This window comes from Chelonia mydas, chromosome 7, assembly GCF_015237465.2.
Source record: "Chelonia mydas isolate rCheMyd1 chromosome 7, rCheMyd1.pri.v2, whole genome shotgun sequence".
NCBI lineage: Eukaryota > Metazoa > Chordata > Testudines > Cheloniidae > Chelonia > Chelonia mydas.
Genome location: NC_057853.1, coordinates 35,953,174 through 35,976,791, shown reverse-complemented (window position 1 = coordinate 35,976,791; position 23,618 = coordinate 35,953,174). Strand labels below are relative to the sequence as shown.

The window sequence follows — 23,618 nt, the reverse complement described above, 5'->3', positions numbered from 1 at the left end:
AAATAGGGCATATGTTTACTAAATGGTCTTACATAAAGAGGAAAATACAAATAGAGAGAAGTGGGGGGAATACCCCTTAAGTAACACCACAATATATTCCAAACTCCCTGCTATACTTTCCTCATTGGTGTTACTTGTGCTCCATGGCTCAGCTCACTTAAAAATGTCTGGGTTCATTTCAAGCACAGTCCATAGCAAGAGGGTAGGTGTTGCACCGATAGACATTTTACTACATCAGATTCTGCCGGCAGGTGCACGAGCATTGCTGACCTCCTCTGAATTAAAAAAAAAAAAAATCACTTTCCCCTTTACTTACCTTCCAAGTTCAAGCCTCTGTGTTTTCCCTGTAAAAGCGAATAGCCTCACAGCTGCCTTAAACAACATTGTTGTATCTATTGTAATCTCATCAGCTCTTATGGTAGCTCAAAGACATCAGGATACAGCTATCCTCAAGCATCAAAGAAAGTAGCAACAAGAAAATCACTTGCATGATCATGCCTTAAGAGCAGAATCAAGCCTTTAACCTCGCTGCCTCAGTTTCCCACTGTCACCAGATGAGTCCAGTACTAAAGGGAGTAAACAAACTTGATGCAAAACACACTGATTGGTCTAATGTGGCACTTGCTAACAATGTTCAGTGCTCTATCACTCTACATTTTTCACGTGTGTGTGACCAATTAACATATAACAATGCTCCATTTTTGTTACTATTAGCATGTCTGATACTAACTTGACAGAGAACGTCATTGGCAGCCAGGAAGGCAGAACAGACTAATCTTAAAATGGACCCTATTTTGTTCCTGCTGTAGAAATATAAACTCATGTAAAGCACAACACTGAAATTTTAGTTTATCTAACAATTTGCATAAATCACTAATCTAATGTGTTAATAGCTAAAATATCAGGATTTATAAACCCCCAGAGTGCAACAAATGTAATTTGTAATTACAAGCGCACAGCAATTTATACATGTCATCTAAATCTACACTAATTATTACCCTGGTTAAGAGTAATTCCAAACTTAATCACATTCAATACAGTGTTATTCACATAGATCTAAAAGTTTGAAATGGGTATTTATTTTGGTTTTGCTTGGATAGACCAAGGGGATTACCCAAAAGACAATATAACCATACCAGGGGAGTTCTTTCTATACGAGTTAAAATACGAGTTAGTTGTATCCTAGAAAAAAAACACATAAGACAGTTAAAAGGCCCATTATTCCTTCCACAGAGCAGCTTTTGAGAATATCTTCGTTCATTTCCAACACATTTTGTGTCATAAATAAGTTTTGCTAGTCTAGAAGGAAAAAAAACAAAGTATGGCAGAGTCATTGTACGCACTTGCATATGGGTCAGATATTCTCAAAAAGGGGAAGAGAATAAGAAAGAAGAATTCCCTGCCTTCTATACCCTCTCTCCACTATTTTTACTGCTAAGGGAAATGAAATATTCCTTATATAACTCTGGGCTTCTAGCAACGTGAATGTATTACGTATGGAATATTATCTCCTAGAGACCATCTTTTGGTGTGATAAATGTTTCCTTGGTTCTTCAACTGCAAGAGAATGTGATGTATGGTGATGATTTTTCACATAGGCTGGAGTCCCATGTAGATTCTGCAATATAGCAGGCCACTCTTTAAGCATTGATACAAAGAGCACATACTGTACATTTTGTCTCCCTAAAAGGAATTTCTAATCAGATGTCTTGAATAAGTTCCTTCATTTCCTTTAGCTTTCTGCCTTGCCTATTTTTAAAAATCTGAACATAAAAATAAATAAAATAAAATAAAAATCAGAGTTAAATGGCAGGTAGCTCCAACTTTGCTTCTGTTTTTAAATGAACTTGTGATGCTTTTTAACAAGTACAGTACAGCTGGGAAATGCCTACTGGCAGCACCACATTTATTGCCACGAAGTAGACATAACAGTGAATCCCCATAGAACAACAACAACAACAAAACTATTTCAGAGTAGCAGCCGTGTTAGTCTGCATTCGCAAAAAGAAAAGGAGTACTTGTGGCACCTTAGAGACTATGTTCTTCTAGGAATTGATCCAAAGCCTATTGCAGTCAATGTGAATCTTTCCACTGACTTCAGTGGGTGGTAGATCAGAGTCTTAAAGTACTTTTCATTCATATATCTCAAAAGCACTTTAAAAAAGAAGAGATGTAGCATTAACCCCATTTGAAAGATGGGGAAACTGAAGCCCAAGATCACTCTGCAGGTTAGTGGCAGAACCAGGAATAGAATCCAGAACTTCTGATCCCGCAGTGCATAAGCACCCCTTTGGCCAGACAGAGCATTGAGCAGAGTCTGTTTGGTTCGTCAGGGTGGTCAGTCCACCTTTTCTTGTCTGAATCTCTATAGTCCTACTCTGGAGGCAAGGGGGTCAGGCAGGGGTATGCGGGGCCTTGTCCTCAACAGGCCTGGAACTTCTTTTGGCTCTTAAGTCTCTGTAGAGGGGTAAGTAGGGTAACCTAGGTACACTCACTTCACTAGGCTCCAACTCAAGGCCCTTAACCCAGGCAGGCAGAATCAATCCTCAGCAATTCTCCTGCTGTACCGTGACTTCCTTCCTACCACCCTTGGCTTCTGCAGATTAGGGCTCTGATCATCCCTTCTCTGGGGTGCTGTCACTCCTGGGCAGCTACTCACCAGCTTGCTGGCAGGACCTTCTTTCTTTGGCCTGCTTGCTCCTCTGGTAGCCACCTTACTCTTCCGCTTCCGAGCTCTGTTATTCTCCCAGCTGCTGTGAGGCTGCCAATCAACATTGGCTGGTAGTTCCTGCATTAACTGCTTGACTGCCTGGCCAGTGTAGGGCCTATACACCTGTCATAAATATAAAGGGAAGGCTAACCACCTTTAAATCCCTCCCGGCCAGAAGAAAAAACCCTTTCACCTGTAAAGGGTTAAGAAGCTAAAGATAACCTCACTGGCACCTGACCAAAATAACCAATGAGGAGACAAGATACTTTCAAAGCTGGGGGGAGGGGGAAACAAAGGGTTCTCTCTGTCTGTGTTGTTTTTGCCAGGACCAGAGCAGGAATGCAGGTCAGAACTCCTGTAAAGGGCTAATAAGCAATCTAGTTAGATATGTGTTAGATTCTGTTTTGTTTAAATGGCTGATAAAATAAGCTGTGCTGAACGGAATGTATATTCCAGTTTTTGTGTCTTTTTGTAACTTAAGGTTTTGCCTAGAGGGATTCTCTATGTTTTGAATCTGATTACCCTGTAAGGTATTTACCATCCTGATTTTACAGAGGTGATTCTTTTACTTTTTCTTCAATTAAAATTCTTCTTTTAAGAACCTGATTGCTTTTTCATTGTTCTTAAGATCCAAGGGTTTGGGTCTGTGTTCACCTATGTAAATTGGTGAGGATTTTTATCAAGCCTTCCCCAGGAAAGGGGGTGTAGGGTTTGGGGAGGATTTTGGGGGGAAAGACGTTTTCAAGCGGGCTCTTTCCCGGTTATATATCTGTTAGACGCTTGGTGGTGGCAGCAATAAAGTCCAAGGGAAAAAGGAAAATAGTTTGTACCTTGGGAAAGTTTAACCTAAGCTGGTAAAAATAAGCTTAGGAGGTTTTCATGCAGGTCCCCACATCTGTACCCTAGAGTTCAGAGTGTGGGAGGAAATTTGACAACACCCCATGACACTACTGAACTACAGTGCCTCGTATAACACAGGATATTTAACCCTTGGGGAGAGAAAAGAGAGGTGATGATCAGCCTCTGGCCTCAACAGCGAGCCCTGTTGGCCTTTTGAGAGCAGCAGTAATGGGGTTTGGAAGAAAACTCTCTCTATATCTGGAAGACATTTGCAGAAATGGGGTCCTAATTTTGGAAAAAGGAGTGGTCTTACCCAAGGAAAAAAGTAAGCATGTTTGTAGATGCGTAGATGTGATTCAGACAACTCTACTGCTTGGGCTTGGATTTCGTTTCCCCCCATCTGCAAGCTTGTAAGTATGTATGTAAGTAGCCATATGAAGTGGCAAGGTGGTACTGAAAGAAGGTTGCCAACACCACTGTGAGATAGATAAAGCAGCTTTACAGATAGGAAAAGCAAGGCACAGAGAGGATAAGGGACCTGCTTAAGGTCAAACAGTGAGACAGTATCAAGTCCAGAAATAAAACCCAGAAGTCCTGATTCTAAGTTCCCTACTGTGTAATACTCTATCACATTTTGTTCCTCCAAAATAAATGACCAGTCCTGGAAGACCTCACTTATGCTAGCAGTTCTAATTTATGGTATTTATCCAATTGATGGATGCACTCCCATGGCTGAGGATTTGTTCTGTCAAGAGGGGTTTGCAGCCACAGGCTCTAAAGTACTAACTTGGAGCACAGCGTCTACTCAGTGTATTATGTTCCTGTAATGCTCCTCTAAGTTCAAGATAATTTACGCTTTTCACACTGTTTCTGATTTAGGTTTGTCTCCTCTCCATGACTCACCTTTTCAAGTGGAGCTCAGAGTGGAAATTTCAGCTCAGACACACTTTTGAAGTTCCATCCTAGCCAGAGTTCATAGTTCATGGAAAATAAACCTCTCTCTCACTGAAATACCAACTATACAGCATAAGGCAGGATATTTAATTTTTCCTAGGATACAGTTGTGACAGACTGAGGAATAGGTCTGTGTCGGTTTATGAATTCCATTTTGGTTTTGTGAATGCCAAGTTATATTTCAACGTAACTTTCAGAGTGACTTTGAGCATTCATTATTGTAGCTGAAAGTTGACACCTAGTGGAGAAACTGTGTGTGGGAAGCTGTGACAGAGCAATCAATTTTGAATGGTTCTACCCCAGTGGAATAATGGGTTTGCTACTACTAGGGCCATTGATTTTGACTCTGCCCAGAAGCCCACGGGGGAAGGAAGCAAAAGGGAGAAGGTCTGACGACTGGAAATTATCCAGCAGAAGCACAGGTATCAGAGATTGCTTTAAAAAAGGTATGCTCTCTAAGCCAAATATGACTGGAATGTCTGGGTGCTATGGTAATAAAAACAATAACAAAGTCATTTCATCACCAGAAAACCAAAGACCCAGATGGAAAGAGCGGAAGGAGGAGGGACTTCGATTAAATCATAGGGGTGGTGAGGACATAGAGGGGGACTGCCGTCAGGAATTTGTTGTTTTCCATAGATTCGTAACTCTTTTGTTTTTAAAGAGTAAAGGGTGCGTGTATGAGAAATTCCTTTGCTAAGCTTGTGTTTCCTTTCTTCAATACCATGTTGTTCCTGAAGGGTGTAACTAAGAAACCACTGCTCCCACAGCCAGGTGGATTCCAGGGAGAAAGTGTCTAAGCAACTGGAGGGGCTCCGGAGAGCTGAGTCGCTTGTTCTGGAGTCTAGGCAAGTGGACTACAGGGTTCTAGTGTCCAAGAAGGCATGGGGGAGTGTGCCTGAGAGACCAGAGTTAGGAACAGGGACCAGTCACTACCCAGCAAGGGGCTTAGAAGCACATGGGACTCAGTGGTTGGATCATGTCACAACAAACTGGTGTCCGTTCAAAGAGTGGGACTGGATCAGGTCATGACAATAATATTACCAAGTGACAGGTTTCAGAGTAGCAGCCGTGTTAGTTTGTATCCATAAAAAGAAAAGGAGTTGTACTTCTTTCCTATTACCAAGTGAGATATTTATCTCAACTTCAAACATTTAATAGCAACCACTCTTGATGTGGCAACCAATATGTGTACTGATGGCATAACAGAAAGGCAGGGCAACATATATCAAACATATTTTTGCCATTAAGGTAATGTTTCCAGCAAACAGCAAGAATGTAATGGGTACTAAAAACTGTATATAATTATTATTCATGACTTTTTCTGGAATTACTAGGTATAACTGCTGAACAGCTACAATACAGCCACTGAAAGAGGATGATGTGGAATTATGCACACTGTAGTCTGTTAAATAGTAAGCAGCACTTTCACTAAATAAAATATCTCTACATTAGAATAAAAGAGGAGTGGGATGTTGAGATGATTCATATGATCTGACTGGCTAACGTCAGGGTATTAATTCTTTTGAAATGCCTTGTATATACCAACTGAATCACCCATAAAAAAATCAATACACTTATAGTTTTTTCATTTTCATCTGATGGCAGTAATAATGACCTCTTCACAAGGCATTTCCTTGGGATTTATGACAAACTGAGGTTAAAGCTCCTTGGGTGTACTTCATGCCATGAACTGCCCTTAAGTGCCTCCCAATCCCCCCAGAGAAGTCCTGTGCCCCAGTTGTCATCTGTTTTATACTTCTTTTTAACTTTCTAAATTTAGTATGGTCCACATTTTTGACAATGAAATATGTGTGCGTACATGCACATTGTGTGTTTTACATGAACAATCCATGCTTGTGAGAAAGCACATGAATGCTTTTAGCAACGTGACTCTACAATTGTCTAAATTTTTCAGAATGGGATTTTTTGTGTGTTACATAAAAGATTATTCTTGATCACAAAAAGATATTCAAACCGGGCTCCATCTGACAGCTCGTAAAATTCATTATTGATTGATTTATGAAAAAATACTCTGAATGTGGATATTTATATCCAATAAGATGCTATTTCTTTATGCTAGCATTTTGTGATCTGGCTCAGTAAATATAAATACATGTTATAATGAAGTGCTATATGCATCGTATGCACCATCTGTAAGTAAATATGGCACACTCCACTATAGTATATAGTCCAGTATACATTCTGAATAGAGAAATTCATGTGATTAAAGCCTATATTGCACTGGAATTCTTTTTTTGCTGCAGCTACTGTCAATTCAATCATGTTACTACAATGCTGAGCACCACTGAAAGCCTATACATAAATAAAACCTCCACCCAAAGATAGAATATTAATTTAAACACATCATAAATCACTTTTTAGTCCCATTAAAACTAAGTCAATCATATATGGAGGGAATTATGATAAGGGAGTTATATTTAGTAACAGCTTATTAGACTAAAACATTTGAGTAGATTCCGCATTACCATGCTAATATACTTAACCAATATAATAAGAGTGATTAATGCAGGAAGAAAACTTATCTACATTCATGTTGTGCTTGCCAAATACATCAATATTAAGAGTTACTGTGTTAGTCAGTTGGATAAAAGACTGACTAACTCAAGTGCATACAAGAAAGACTGCTTGGCTTTTGGCAATCACACATGCTTACCACAATAAGGACCTGAACCCTCAAGCTGCTCCGTGTGGGTTCAACGGTCCACCCACGCAGAACAATTGCTGGTTTGCGACTTAAGATCCTACATATAATGCAACCAATAGTGCCCAGGAAAAAATTAATGTTTGCCAATGGTGATTACACAGCAGCAGCAGAGTTGTTCCCTATACTCTGTCTGAGAACCAGCTGTAACATCTTCAGTACCCCTTCTCTTCTAGTGTGGACTACAGTAGCAAATACTGATTTTTGCCATGGTGACCGCTGTATCCAGTTGAAGATTTCAAAGATATTTTGTTTTCAAACACAAGTAAAATGATTAGCGGAAATAAGAGATAAACCAAACCCCTCAGGACAGAAACTTCCCATACCACCACCGAGTAAGTTTAAAAAGGAAGGGAAAGGAATATTTTTGCTTGGATATCTCCAGCAACCAGGGCTGGCGCTAGGTTTTTTGCCGCCCCAAGCAAAAAATTTGCTGCCCCAAGTTCCGAGTGTGCAACTGCCCAAGCCCAAAACAAAACAAACAAAAAAACGGGTGGCCGGAATGCCGCCCCAAGCACGTGCTTGCTTTGCTGGTGCCTAGAGCCGGTCCAGCAAGCAACTGAAGCACAGTGGATTTACCCCCCAAGCAGTGCAGCATGCTTAAATAGCTCTCATTGTTTTCGCTAAGTAATTGGGTGCATTGGGAGTGCTCAGAGAACAGGACTCTAGGACGCTCAGCATTTTATGAGAGGAGATAATCATCTTTTTAGAGATTATTAAACCCATGAAAGAGCAAGGAAATTATCAGGAAGTACAAAATGAAATTATTCTGATTTTATATACAATACATTGGGAATTTTAAAATTGGGATACCCACAACTAGAGGGTAAATAATTAATTAGCGTGCAAGGAGACTCCCATACCTGTTCTGTTATGTGGACCCACAGGTATCTCCATACTGCTCTCAGCTATCTGTCATTCTGGGAATGATGGCACAGAACAGAGTGATGCATATGTAAGCAGGTACAGTAGAACCTCAGAGTTATGAACACGAGATTAACAAACTGACCAGACAACTACACACCTCCTTTGGAACTGGAAAAAATGTAATCAGGCAGCAACAGAGACAAAGGAAAAAAGAAAAGCAAATAAACTACAGTACTGTATTAAATGTAAACTACTAAAAAAATAAAGGAAAAGTTTTTAAAAGATTTGACAAGGGAAGGAAACTGTTTCAGTGCTTGTTTCATTTAAATTAAGATGACAAAAAGCAGCATCTTTCTTCTGCATAGCAAAGTTTCAAAGCCGTATTAAGTCAATATTGAGTTGTAAACTTTTGAAAGAACATCATTTTGTTCAGGGTTATGAACAACATCCTTTCCCGAGGTGTTCGTAACTCTGAGGCTCTAAAGCTGTAGCTGTAAAGAAAACTGTGAAAGGGTGAAAATCCAAAATTCCAATCTATGTATGGGGGGGGGAAAAACTGGTTGGGCACCAGTGGCGTTATTCAAAAACATTTGCTCAGCCACTAGTGTACACATTTGGCAAAACAATGCCACCAGAAGAGAGTATCTTCAAATTTTTCTTTTTCTTTCTTTCTAATTTGGAGCTAGACTGTGCCTTTAAGGGGGAAAACTGGCCAGCAGAATGCCTGTCTGAAGCTCTTGAGTGCAAATTTCTTCACCTCCTTAAGAGGGCAGGATTTTACTCCCCTTACCTGTGCACAGCAAACCAACAAGATTTGCCAATCAGTAGGTGGAGGGCCAGGCTATAGGTCTGCCTACTCTGCACTCCACTCCACTCCACTCCACTCCACAGGGAACACTCAGAAACTGTCCTGATCTCCCTCTGCGTGTTAGCAGAACATAGCTCTCTCTTTAAACAGGTTTATGCCAGACTTGCCTGTCAGATCTGTAAGACATCCCTAGCAGGATGCTGAGTAGTAAAAATATCTTACAAATGATGATGGATTGATATGTACATGCTAAGACATGAAAGGCCTTGTCTTTATGCTCACATGCAGCATGCAAAATTTCTGCCTCTTTATTAATTAGGTGACAAACAAAAGGTATTTAAAACTTTTACTTGCTGGTTGCCCTTTAGTTAAACTGTGAGGCCAGGCATAACTAGTGAAGTTTAACTTAGGTAATACTTGGCCACAGCTGTGCACCAACCAGAATATAGAAATAATGGCAAGATGTTAAGATGTTACTAAGCAATCAAACTGTTGAAATTATTACCCAATATTGGCTTCTATTAAAAGGGCATACAATAAGGAAGCATCATCATGCACAAAATAAATCAATGGCCTTTGACCAGTGAGCATTATTGCTCCCACTGCAATGTACCGGATGGAAAAGTTTGCTTGTAATAAATCTTCCCTTTAATGACACCTCTGCTAATCCAAAAGAGACTGTTCCTGGCAACAGCTCCATTTTGTTCACAAGTATTTGGAGGGAGGTGAGAGAATTAGATTACATGCAAATGTACTTTCAAATCACTGTTTTTAGGTTGTGGACAATAATACAAATAATCCCATTTTGTTTGTATCAGTCGTAGAGATCCAAGAGAGTCCCTTGACAATCTATCTATTGTTGGGAAGAAAACATTTAACATTTGGTTGACTTCTTGTCCTATCCCCGAACTCATTCATTAAATCACGTCTGTGCAAACCTGAGATAAAAATAAAATGGAAATCCATTATGCTAATTAACAACATTGTATAGTTAATGCTGAGCACCCAAGAGGCCTTTCAAATGCAGAAAGTTACCTTCCACTATAAAGAATCTTCAACTCTCCGAGGAGCTGGTTGTGAACAACTTGCAGAATAAAACATGAAGTAGCCAGCAAAGTAAATGAAATTGTTACAAGAAGCCAAATACGTTTTCTCCTTCTTGCACAGGTTTGTCTTTTTTCTAATCCATTTGAAGTCTGAATACAAACTGTTGCATCTTGGCAAGTTAAAATGAATGAGCACTAATAAAATGGATGAGGGAGAATTTGTTGTAATTGGATGATCCTTAAATAGCAATAGATTATGTACTCACTATAATCTTATCAGATGAACTCGCTGTATCAGCACTATCTACCCTCATTAATATTGAAGACAGACATTGTGGATTTAAAGGGCCTCTGCAATTGTTACTTTAAAAACAAGTTGAAGAGCCCTGATAATTTTATCCATTTATATCCTTTAATGTTAACACAGTAAAGATGCTTCCCCATCCTCTAGGGTTGAATTTATCTCATTAGAACTGCCCAAAGCTCATTTGCCTGCCATCTAGAAGACTAAATTAACTTCTTTGCAAGGGCCTTTTATTTAGTCAATGGGATTGCATTGTAGCAATGGTGGACAGAAAATGGCCAATTATGTGTAATACCACTTGCTGTTGACATATATCATGTGGGTGTAATCCTGAGGTTACAAATAGTGCTATCCTAAGCAAACTTGGGGGAAAGTCCAAGTGAAAATTAAAGAGGCTGAAAATGGCTTTCCGATTGAATGAGCATGATAGCTGCCTGGGTATTTGAAAACCCGTATGATCTGAGTTGGCTATTTCATAGGCTGGAAGTCTAATGGATAGAGAATATAGAAAAGGTCTGGTAAGAAAATGCTTCCCAAACTTGAAATGTAGATTTGAGCTCCATCTACCCCCACAATAAATGTAACAAAACATTAATTTGCACAACCACCATGCACATACATAGTAGAGGATGGAGTGGACATCTCAGAGACCATGGCAGATTGTTGGGGAAGTTTCTACCTGAAGGACAACTGGTCTTGCACAACAGTGTGTTCGTGACAAATGTCTTTTCAATTATCATCAGAACATTTGTTTCTTTTGAACATACTGGGCCAGATTCTGCTCTTGGTAATCGTGGTATAAGCTGAAGTCTGCTGAAATCAATACATTTACCCCAGGTTTTATTTTGGTATAAGAGTGGAATGTGGGCAAGGTGTAGAAGAATCTCACTCACTGGTGTTTGAGCTCCCTTCCCTGGTGAAGATGCACTATAAAATCTTCTTTGACACCTAAGCCTGTATTTTTTAAGAGGTATTATAACAAATCAACCTGTTCTCATACACCATGAGCAGATAACTGCTCTGGGGCTGAATACCATGTAAAATATTCTACCTTGGTAGTGTTATGACTTTTGTTGTACTCTTCAGTAGTCAAAGAAGGAATCTCTTTATTCATAATAAAACATGTCCTTAAATTTATATTTATCCAAGACCTCCCTGCTTGGATCCCAAGTGACTGGGGCAGGGAGGTTGTAGCAAACACTGGGCATCAGAGGAATAGCACTCAAGATTTTCCTTGAGGGAAAGGGAAGTTATCCATACCTAACTTCAAAAAGCACATTTAGTATCCTTGAATATCATCTGATTAGATCACCAGCTTGGGTATTCCACCATCTATTGTTTAAATTGTGAACTGCAAGTAATTAAAAAAAACAAGGATAACTTGTTTAAAATTAATATCACAAATTTAGCCAGATTTCACTTCAGAAAAGATGTCCTTGTTAGGTTTACTTTTTCTTTCTACCAGAAGGTCAGAGATAAAATTATTGATGACCTGATTCTATGATTCCTTGTATTGATTTCACAGTGACTCCCCTCCCACTGCCAGCAAGATCTTTCAGATGTTCTTGTAATGCATACAAGTAATTCTTAGCAAAATACTTTATTTAATCTTTCTGGAATATCTCTCTTGCATGACATCTTCAGAAAGTCTTCTCCTACATCACATATAGAGCAATTTTTTTTGCTATTCATCACACAACATTTATATAGTAATTTTTCTCCCACATATGACAGATCTTATCACTGAAAAATGATACAACAATCACCTTATTTCTTTGCTTACACTGTTAATCTTCTTCTATGTATTATAAACAACAATGCATTAACCTGGGCTGAATACCATAGTAGTAATTCACCCTGCTTTAACCTGGATTATGGAATCAGCAAAGCCCCTGAACTGCCTGATGTTCAGTCAGAGAGATGTTTTTTCAAGTGCAAGTGGAGGCTGGGTAGATGTCTGTAAAAGCAGCAGCCAGGGTGTGAGCTTGGGCGGGGAACAGAAGGAAAGGAAAGTGGAATACAGTCATGGGTCTTGAAGTTCAGGATGAGAAGCCTGAACATGCTGCAGAAGCACCTTTGTGGGTCTCTTGTGTACTCACAGCTGGATCTTTTCCTCTGATGGAGGCATACAACACATAACCTGTCCTTTCAACATGGAAACTGCACAGATGCATACTGGCACCTGTGGAGAGTTTTGCAAAGTCTATGGAGTACTCTGAGGAAAACTACTCCTATTTGCTTTTTACTGCTAAAAAACAAACCCAAGTGCATCATCTACACAAGCACTCAGATACTAGGGTGATAGGCTCTGTCGTTGATGAACAGAGGGATACAGACAAATATATGAATAGATAATATTCCATTCTTACCACTTCCAGCTGGAAATTGAACAGAAGTGTGAGTAATCCCTTGGGACACTCTTCTCTAAACTTATGGGTCTTATCTTTTAATGAGAAGTTTTGTAAAAGGTTTTTGTTTGTTTGTTTGTTTTTTGCCTCAGGTATTTCGCTGTATGTAAGATGAAGGGAAGGGACTGCAGACTGTCCAAATGGAGTTGGACCAGAGTGAATATCCTTATTTGTATATACTATTTATATTTTTAATGGATTCAACACTAACGAAAAAGAACACAACAGGCAGCAAAGGAGAGCGAAGTCTTCTGTGTAGCAACAGAACACACACTGGCAGCACAAGCTCCCCCACGCTGCGCAGACAACGTGCTAGGACTTGCCCAAAGTCCAAGAGTAAATCTAAAGAACTGCCAATAAATATTGCGTGACTTCCAGTCCTGTGCTTCAATGCTTCCTCTCTAGATGTGCACCCCTATTATGAATAGCAAAGCCTGAAATGCACATAATAGGAATAAACCTTTAGAATAACAACTCTATCCTGATGTTATCTGCATGGTACCTAGCTCAGATTTTCATGTCATTTAACATTCATTGTGCCTGATTCTTCCTTGACTGATACCCCTGCAACCATATTGAAGCCAAGATTTAAAACAATTGCCACTTGTCTCTGTTTGGGTCAGAAATATTACAGTAGTCACCACTCAAATTGTAATTTGGCACTATGGCTTTCAGTCCTGGTCACAGCCCCAAAGAGCAGTAGCAGCACACACAGGTAGGAATCGTGAGAGAGAAATCATTTGCACTTTGTTTCAGAAATTCAACTTTGGTTTGATTATTGGGCTGCTGGGAGAACATTTGGGGGGGGGGCATTTTACCTGAGCTATTTTGCCCATTGCTGGTATGTGTGGGTCTCACACACACATGCATACATTCGCTCTACATAATCAGAGAATACACATTGAATCCTTGCCTCATATACAATCTGATTACATGTAGTGGAAATATACATTCATGCAACATCTGGTGAAGATTACTCCATGCACTCTGCTTGGCTACACATAGCACTAGGATGGTCCTGTGGAGGGCCCTGCGTCGCACCTGCAATGGCACGCACAGCCTTTGGACACGTTTTTGAATACATATATTTCTAAAAAATAAACTAATGAATACTTTTCTTTAAATGTATTAGTAAAAAAAAACAACCCAGAGATACTGTAAAGTTTTCAAATAACAATAACATTGCAGTTCTTTAAGGAATTTGTTATTCCCAGTTTATAAATCACTGCATAAAAATGTCACTATTTCATTCCTCACTCAGGCAAATTCAAACTCAAGTCAGAATTTTTTTATCTGGACTTATATATATATATATATGTCAAGGCAAAATTATCCACATAAAATCAAAGTATACTATTTTATTATTTATCATCATATTTCAAAAAATATCTCAGTCAATTTTACCCTGTAGAATACATTTAGGTATTTGTACTTTTTAAAACACAGTGAATATTTTACATATATGCACATGCGGACACACAAGTGCACACACATGCTCATGCACACATACAGTGTGACATGGTCTATAGAAGATCACTTCTGGAATATATTGTTATAGAGTTATTTACAATTTATATAGAAGATTAAAAGTAAAAGTGAAGGCTCCGTGTACTATTGTTCCATTAAAGTTAGAAGTACAGGAAATTAAATATGGAATGGACTCCAGTTCGTAAGTGTTTTTGGATGCCCAATGAACGTCGGTAACCTTGCATATATATTGGGTAAGAAAAGTATTGATTAAGGCTATGTTATAAGTGACAAATAGCAGGCCCTAAGCCTGTATGATAGGTTGCTTAGCATAACTAAGCCCTAGCTTGACATGAGTAGCTTCATATAAGGAACTAACAGGCGATTGACAGCAAGTCACAAGATTAAGAACAGTCATAAGAAAGCTGACTGGTAGGAAGTATGAAACCACAAATAAGGGCTATTGGTATTCAAGGATAAATTTAAGGAATAAGTATAACTGAAACTTACATGTGTTAACTGCGGGAATAACACCACGACAATTAATTGACAGAAGCACCACGACAATTAATTGACATAAATATTAATGAGATTAACCATTACATCAATTAACCTATAGGAACTAAGGACCCCAACAGAAATTGGGTGTGAAAGTTCAGATAAGGAAAAGGTCCTGAAACCCTCATGAATATGCACAAGATGCAGCAGGCTTTAGTATTACCCAGTATAAAGAATGTTTCCCAGCATAACACACTGGGATACACCAAGATTATGACCACCTATAGACTCCTTAGGCATCACCTGGCCTACTTCTGGGCTTCTCACAAAGGCTGATGTGAGTAATGCAAGTGCTGGACATTCTGTTTTATCTCTTTCTCCTTTGTTACACAAGAATGTGTGTGATCTTGCTTGACTTATTAATAAATCGCTAATAAGAATAAAGGTTTTACATTGTTTTCCCTGTGTGTCTTGGGGTCTTCATTTTCATAAAAACCTCACAAGTGTAGCTGATCTGAAGGCCGAACCCTCTTAGACCACAGCATGCTAAATTAGGGTTGACTTTAGAATGACAGATTAGGTTTAGGCGTTATCACTCAAGAAAGAGATCTTGGAGTCATTGTGGATAGTTCTCTGAAAACATCCACTCAATGTGCAGATACAGTCAAAAAATATAACAATGTAGGGAATCATTAAGAAAGAGACAGATAATAAGAAAATATAATAAGAAAATATCTCTATAAATCCATGGTACATCCACATCTTGAATACTGCATGCAGATGTGGTCGCCCCATCTCAAAAAAAGATATATTGGAATTGGAAAAGGTTCAGAAAAGGGCAACAAGAATAATTAGGGGTATGGAACAACATATGAGGAGAGAATAATAAGAATGGGACTCTTCAGCTTGGAAAAGAGATGACTAAGCGGGGGATATGATAGAGGTCTATAAAATAATGACTGGTGTGGAGAAAATACCTAAGGACGTGTTATTTACTCCTTCTTATAACGCAAGAACTAGGGGTCACCAAATGAAATTAATAGGCAGCAGGTTTAAAACAAACCAAAGGAAGTATTTCTTCACATAACACACAGTCAACCCGTGGAACTCTTTGCCAGAGGATTTTGTGAAGGCCAAGACTATAACAGGATTCAAAAAAGAACTAGATAAATTCATGGAGGATGGATCCATCAATGGCTATTAGCCAGGATGGGCAGGGATGGTGTCCCTAGCCTCTGTTTGCCAGAAGCTGGGAATAAGCGACAGGGGATGGATCACTTGATGATTACCTGTTCTGTTCATTCCCCCTGGGGCACCTGGCATTGGCCACTGTCAGAAGACAGGGTACTGGGTAGATGGGCCTTTGGTCTGACCCAGTATGGCCATTCTTATGGTCTTAGGCTACAGGCTGCATGTCCTAGGGATGAGGGAGTCATAGCTACCTCTTTAAATGGCACTGATAGAATGAGGGAACTGTGTTAAATCCCAAGGAGATTAGCCCCTGAACCAGTTTAGCCTCTGTTGCAGGAAGCATTGGGGAACATACTGAATGTTCAAAGACTGCGTCATCTAAAAAAGGGCTTAATAAATTCACTGAAGGAGCATAATGTCTCCCTCAGTCCATGGAAACAGCAGAGGTACAATGCCATCTAATTCTGGCTATTTTCTATAAGGAATGGGCCAACTTCTGTCTTAATAAGGAACTTGGCAAAGACTGACAATGGTGCAGAAGTCATGCTTTCATTTTTCTCCCCCCCAGCATGAGAACACGAAGTGCTCCCAAAAGCCTCCTTAGGTGGGATTTTTACTTTAGGTAGATCCCACTTGCTTCCTCATGCGCACAGCCAGGATCTGACTGTTTCTGTGCTGCACTGCTTGTACGGTTCTTATGCTCCTCTCTCAACTCCAGCGTGCCTTATCTCAACGTGACTACATGAATTAAGTGACCCAGACTTAGCCCTTGTTTTGGTGATTTAACAAATATTGTTTGCATATTAGAAAACCAGGCCAAATTCATCCTATAAGGTATTAATTTGACCATTTAAATGTAGGGCAAAGAGGCTGGGAAGCAGTCAGCAGAGCTCATTACTCCAATTACAATGTTAGCACAATGATGATATTCCAAGGGCCCAATGCTTCCTTCGTTGTGTCTCTGTTACTGCTGAGGCTCTTGAAACTGCTTATATATAATGGTGACAGGATCAGTCTATATGCATTCCTGGATTTCATAAATGAATCTTATTGACCTCTCACATAGCTTCAGATTTACAGCTTTTAAAAAATAAGAGGTAACTATCTCAGGAACAAAAGCTGAAGCCTGTTGGGGGATGCTCTCTTGAGTTACTTGCCTCATTCCATTTAAAAGCTGTTAACAATCCCTAAAGAGTATCTCAAATTTTAATCGGAGAGATTCAATATCTTTTTTCTATACACAGTCCCTACAGCTTAAATTTTTTTTGTAACATCAGTAAGCAGATAATAAAAAGTACTCTAGGAAATACATCTGGCCCCTGCAGGTACCATCACTGTTGTTTTCTGTAGCAATTTGGCCTGCCCGGCTAAAGTTTATCTGAGGAAAAGAGCTGTTTGTCTGTGAATGAAGTTTCTGAATGTCTGTCTAAAAGGAAAGATTAAAAAAGCAGAGAATGCACTATTTGTCTCTCCGGATATAGATTTGTTTCTCTATGCTTTTATCATAACACTGATGCAGTGACTAGAACAGCCTAGGAGAGCAGGAGATGGGTATTAAAATAAAAATCTCTTCTGAGAAAGCTCAATATTTATATTCAGTTCTTATCAAAACATTGCACAAGTGATAATGCTGTTGTTAAACAAGCTTGGTTTGATAAAGCAAAAGCAAATTTGGCTTTAGGAAACATTTGTGTCTTTGCCTCTGTCTCTTCATGTAAATCTGACATTTTGTTTAAAGATCAGAATTCTTAAATCAAATAGACTGAATATTATTTCATCTAACACTGTTAAGGAGCATACAGGTCAGTTTGCAAAAAGAGTCAGAGGAAGAATGCTCAGAGCTTTCCAGGTTTCAGCATATTGGCACTCCATATGTCTAACACTTTCTTCCTGCTCTTCATTTGAGTAAGCTGTAATTTTTCTCATCTGAGAGAATATAAGATCAAGTGAGATACTCTGCATTTCATTTAATGTAGCACAGTAGGAGAGAAAAGTCTGCAGTAGACAAAATGTGGTTCTGGAAAAGGTTTTCCTTACCCTCTTTTAGGTATAAATAAGGGGCCTGTAATGATACTCTTTGGTCCTCAGCTATGGGGCAATTTATGGTTGCTTAATGCCATTCCACACATATCAGAATAACAAAGAGCAAGTTAAAGCAAAATCTATAAATGATAACAAATCTTTTTAGGGAGAATTTATGTAAAAATCTGCCTGATGAAATATGGGGAACTAGAACAGTAGCTCTTGGCTAGAAATATTCTTTGAACTGTAGTTTCTAATGTACAATCCTCCCAGAAAGACTAACAGTGTACATGGGCTGCATACATATAAAAATGGACATTCTGATATTAGAATGGGGAAATTTTAGAGTATCAAAACATTATGGAGATCTCATTTATATGCATTTACAGTAGTCAAAATCCATTTGCTATGATGGAGTCGCTTCCAATTGACACCTGTATAATGGAACAGATTCAGCCCTGTATGAGTGAGTGAGTGAACAGGAAATACAAAATGTTAGGCCTTGTCTACACTGGCAAATTTCTGCGCAGTAAAGCAGATTTCTGGGCTGTAACTCCCGAGGTGTACACACTGCCAAGCCACTTAGTTGCAGAACTGCGCAGTTGCAGCAGTGAAAAACCACCCCGAGAGGCGTAGAGCTTTCTGCGCCAGGGGCACACCACCGTGGTGCCAGTGTAGACACCCTGGTTGATTACATTACTGCGATTGACCTCTGGGAGGTGTCCCACAATGCCTGTTCTCGCCTCTCTGGTCATCGGTTTGAACTCTACTGCCCTGCCCTCAGATGACCAACCGTGAGCCCCACCCCTTAAATTCCTTGGGAATTTTGAAAGTTTCCTTCCTGTTTGCTTGGTGATGCGTGCAGTGGTCTCAGTGCATCTTTCCAGGTGGCCACGCCTGCTCCATATACCAGGCGATCCTCCGCTTGGAGCAATGCCGAGCTGCTGGACCTCATCAGCATTTGGGGAGAGGAGGCTGTCCAATCCCAGCTGCGCTCCAGCCGTAGGAATTATGATACCTATGGACAGATTTCATGATGCATGACAGAAAGGGGCCATGACTGGGGCACACTGCAGTGCAAGGTCAAAGTGAAGGCACTGCGGAACGCCTACCACAAGACCCTCCTGCCTGGCCCCTGAGCTCCTGACCCGGAAGGCTAGCTCCTGGCCCCTCCCCTGCTGTTCCCCCTCCCCTGCACCTCAACTCACTGCACCACCAGCGCCATGCTCTGGGCGGCGGGGCTGCGAGCTCCTGGGGCAGCGCAGCTGCAGAGCCTGGCCTGACCCGGTGCTCTGTGCTGCGCAGTGGTGTGGCTGGCTCCCAGGGGCAGGGAGCGGGGGGGTTTGAATAGAGGGCAGGGGAGTTCGGGGTGGTGGTCAGGGGGCGGGGGGGTGAATAGGGGTCAGGGTGGTCAGAGGGCGGGGATTAAATGGGGGCAGGGGTCCTGGGGGGCAGTCAAGAAGGAGGGGGGGTTGGATGGGGTGGCAGGGGGCAGTCAGGGCAGGGGTTCCGGGGGCAGTCAGGGGACGGGGGGGGGCGTGGATGGGGCAGGAGTCCCTGGGGGGCCGACAGGGAACGGGGGGGGGGGGTTGGATGGGACAGGAGTCCCGGGGTGGGGGCTGTCAGGGGGCGAGAAGGAAGGGGGGGGATAGGAGGCGGGGCCTCTCCTAACTGGCCCTCCATACAATTTCCGAAACCTGATGCAGCCCTCAGGCCAAAAAGTTTGCCCGCCCTGAGTTAGGCTCAAAAATGGCCATTTTTTCACTCAGTTACTTGAATGGCAAGTGTGGTAACATGCAAGTGTATGTCTATTTTTGTACACACAATAAAGAGAATCAGGCCCCTCAATGTTTCAGAACCAACATGAAAGTTATAAAGCCCGTTACAAGTCCAAATAGCTCACATAGAGTAGCACTGTCCAATTCAAAATAAACTGAGAAAATAAAACCAGAGTAAAATACATTGGCCACTGTCTCAATTCTGAGATTCAGTAACAGAAATTAACTTGACCGAAATGAAGACTCTGCACTGCTACATATGGAAGTAGCTGCTCCCATATATAGTACTGAATAATGCACCCCCTAGCAGGGGTCTCTAAAGCAGCATCAGCAATGGGACATCACTGAACAGCCCAAATGCATCAGCAGAGCACTGAGGGGCATATCAAAAAATGCCTTTGGGGGAAGGAGGGATGGATGGGATGTATTAGCCACCTAAAATATCGACTTTGAGACTCCACTGGCCAGACTGTACATAGCCTATAAAGTTATGCCACTAAAAGTATTAAAATGCGCAGCCTATTAATATAGAAAAATGCTTCCCAAAGGCACAGAGATAACTAAAATAATTTGCAGTCTCCTTAAGTGGGTTTCTAGTTATTTATTTCTTCCCTTCAGTTACTGTGATAATCTTTTTCTTGGATCCACTGTTTATTAAATAAGCGGAGAGGTAAGAGCACTGAAATCAGGCCACACCAGGGGAGAAAGAGGTTAAACCTGCTGTGACACAAACCAGCAACCGGAAGAAAATTAAGCATTTAATATGAAATGGGACTCCCCCCAAACAATCTACCTCTTAACGTAATAAAACTGTCATTCTTTAATTGGATAGACTTCTTGGCACATCATCAGCATCCACAGGCTGCATAATCAACAGATATAATTGTAAAATCATATTGTGTTTATCACTGTTATTAGTTCATAGGTTTTCTAACCTGGCAACCTAAGAAATGAATAATGACTTAGGGAGCTGCTGATTTTCAAGGACATACGTACATGCAAATGAAAGACAAAGTGCATATTTTGCTAATAAATTCTTAAGGACAATTCAGAGTTTATTACTTTCCAGATTGAGAAAAAACAAAATGAAACAAAAACAAAACTTAATTGGCTATTTTTTTCCCTCCAAACTAGGATCTGACAGCAACTGTAATCAGAAGCACTAGTAGAGCAATGGCAGCTCACCTGAAATGTACTGAATTCACTATTTATCTTTGCTCCAGGCCAAGAATTACAATGAAGGAAAGTCTTGTACCTTCTGTTTCTCATTAAGGGCTAACGTGCCACCAAAATTACAGAATAAAGTGAATGAGGCCTTGCAGTTCTCTTTCATTTTAGAAAGGGCATGTTTGCGTATTCTTATTTTATAAATGGAGGAACTTTTTCTGAAATAGGCAGTGCTTATATGGACCTCACTTGGATGGGGCTATTTACTAGATGATATATTATTCATGCTCCACTATTCCAGTGGGTATTTTGCATTAGCCATTTTGTCATAACACAAAATGCCACAATGTTGACCCTGGGGTCTGCAAGACAAGGGGAAACTGTAGATGCCTGAGGGTCATGCTGAGTCTTGCTGACCCTGAATTGCCTGTGGCATTAAGCTTAAAGCTTTGGATAGTACGAAACCCTTTATTAGTCGAGTAGGTTTTTTTATTTAATAATTTTGTCACCAGGCTAATGACCACATAGATACACATACATATATGTATATATACATAATTTTACACCCTCCACATACAGGGGGAAGTCATGGCCTCATTGAAGCCAGGGCCAGGATTTCACCAATAAATACACACACCATATAGGTTGAGGTGACAAACGTGATACATATATCTATCACATGGCCATGCCCATATCACCTGCCTAGTAATCTATCTCACCAGGATTTAACCTCACTTTCCACCACTTTAAGAATCTTCAAATAGCTGCTCTTTTTCCCCCCCACACCCAAACTGGACCTGCCATCCAGAGAAATCTTTCCTCCTCCTCATCTCGATATTACTTGAGGTTCAGGACAGGAAAGATTCAGGCCCTGTCTACACTGGCAAGTTTCTGTGCAGTAAAGCAGATTTCTGCGCTGTAAGTCCCAAGGTGTACACACTGCCAAGCCACTTAGTGTGCAGAAACTGCGCAGTTGCAGCACTGTAAAAAAACCACCCCAACAAGAGGCGTATAGCTTTCTGCACCAGGGGTACAGTGCCGTGGTGCTAGTGTAGACACCTTGGTTGATTACAGCGCTGCGATTGGCCTCCGGAAGGTGTCCCACAATGCCTGTTCTCGCCTCTCCGGTCATTGGTTTGAACTCTACTGCCCTGCCCTCAGATGACCAACCGTGAGCCCCATCCCTTAAATTCCTTGGGAATTTTGAAAGTTTCCTTCCTGTTTGCTTGGCGATGCGTGCAGTGGTCTCAGCACATCTTTCCAGGTGGCCACGCCTGCTCCATGTACCAGCCGATCCTCCGCTTGGAGCAATGCCGAGCTGCTGGACCTCATCAGCATTTGGGGAGAGGAGGCTGTCCAGTCCCAGCTGCGCTCCAGCCGAAGGAATTATGATACCTATGGACAGATTTCACGATGCATGACAGAAAGGGGCCATGACCGGGACACACTGCAGTGCAGGGTCAAAGTGAAGGAGCTGCGGAACGCCTACCACAAGGTGCGGGAGGCGAACCGCCGCTCCAGTGCTGCGCCCACAAGCTGCTGATTTTACAAAGAGGTGGACGCAACACTCGGTGGCGACCCCACCTCCACGGCAAAGGCCACTCTGGATACTTCGGTGGCTCACGTGCCAGTCTAGAGTGGACTGTACCAGGAGGAGGAAATCTTGGAAGAGGATGTGGAGGGGGAGGGGGACCCAGAGGCAGAGGACGATTCAGAGGTCAGAGATGCATGCAGCCAGGAGCTTTTCTACCCCAGAGGAGGCTAGCCAGTCACAGCTCTTGGATCTTGGCAAAGCGCAAACAGGAGAGGAGGCCCCTGGTAAGTGGATTTGATTTTGGGAATCACTGAAGTGAGTTGTTGGTGGTAGGAGGGTTGCAGAAAGCAGGCTCGTGTCTGTATGATGCGTGTACCACCACATGCCTAGTCTGAGCGGTGGAACAGGCTGTTGATTGACTCCCTCAGTTCACGGGAATCTGCCTCAGAGATCTCCATGAAACTCTCATGGAAATACTGGGCAATCCGTTGCCGCAGGTTCTTTGGCAGAGAGGCTTTGTTTCTTGCCCCATTAAGGGTAACTTTCCCATGCCACTCTTCCGTCACGGGGAGGGAAGGGGGATGGATGACACACGACACCAGTGCTGCACACAGGTGAGCCGCATAAGGGCCACGGCGGAAGTCGCAATCTTGGAGAAGACCCTCCCTTGATTCCCTGCTCACCCTCAGCAGTGAGATATCTTCCATAATGAACACAGCCTGTGGAAAATGTGGGGACAGGAATGATTATCAGGCCACCACTACAGTGCTGGCTCTCCCCAAGAGCCAGATGTCCAGTGTACAGAAGGGTCCGGGAACACTGATTTACCCTGCCCCTGTGGCTACTCACCATTTTGGGGGTCTTGTGGCTTATGTGTGCTTGCCTGGGGTCAGCCAGTTAGTGACAGGTATGTGAATAGTGGCTGTGTTTTAAATCACTGAATCAGTGTTCTGTGCGTTGCAAACAATACTGCTTCTGTAAAATGTTGCATTTTGGCTTCACAGAGATGACCTTGGGAGCCCAGCTGCTTTGTTATCGCCAGTTGAACGGCTGCGCAGAATTAGAAAGTGGCCATGAAGAACTAAGGAGGACTTTCTGCATGACATTATGATGCACTCCACAGCCGAAAAATAGGAATTGAAGGAGTGGCGGGACAGCGAGAAGAGGGACCGAAAGGAGAACGTGGGATGCCAGAATGAAGCCATGGAACAGCTCTTAAACGTTATGGAGCACATGCTCCAGGTGATATTAGCACTGCAAATCGAGTAGCTCCGCACCCGCCCTCTCCTGCAGCCGCTG

At 41.5% G+C, this 23,618-nt stretch overlaps 1 protein-coding gene across 20 annotated transcripts in view; it reads right to left on the bottom strand.

Moving 5' to 3' along the window:
• Window positions 1-23,618, bottom strand: part of IQSEC1 (IQ motif and Sec7 domain ArfGEF 1) — a 692,283-nt gene that overhangs the window by 121,645 nt on the left and 547,020 nt on the right. The window contains exon 1 of one of the 20 annotated variants that reach the window (XM_043550599.1): window positions 2,660-2,717. The exons of 18 other annotated variants lie outside the window; for them this stretch is intronic. The gene's annotated coding sequence lies outside the window, so the exon portion shown is untranslated. Of the gene's footprint in view, window positions 1-2,659; window positions 2,718-23,618 lie in introns of those variants that run through there. One more of the 20 variants, XM_043550591.1, reaches the window with a different exon arrangement.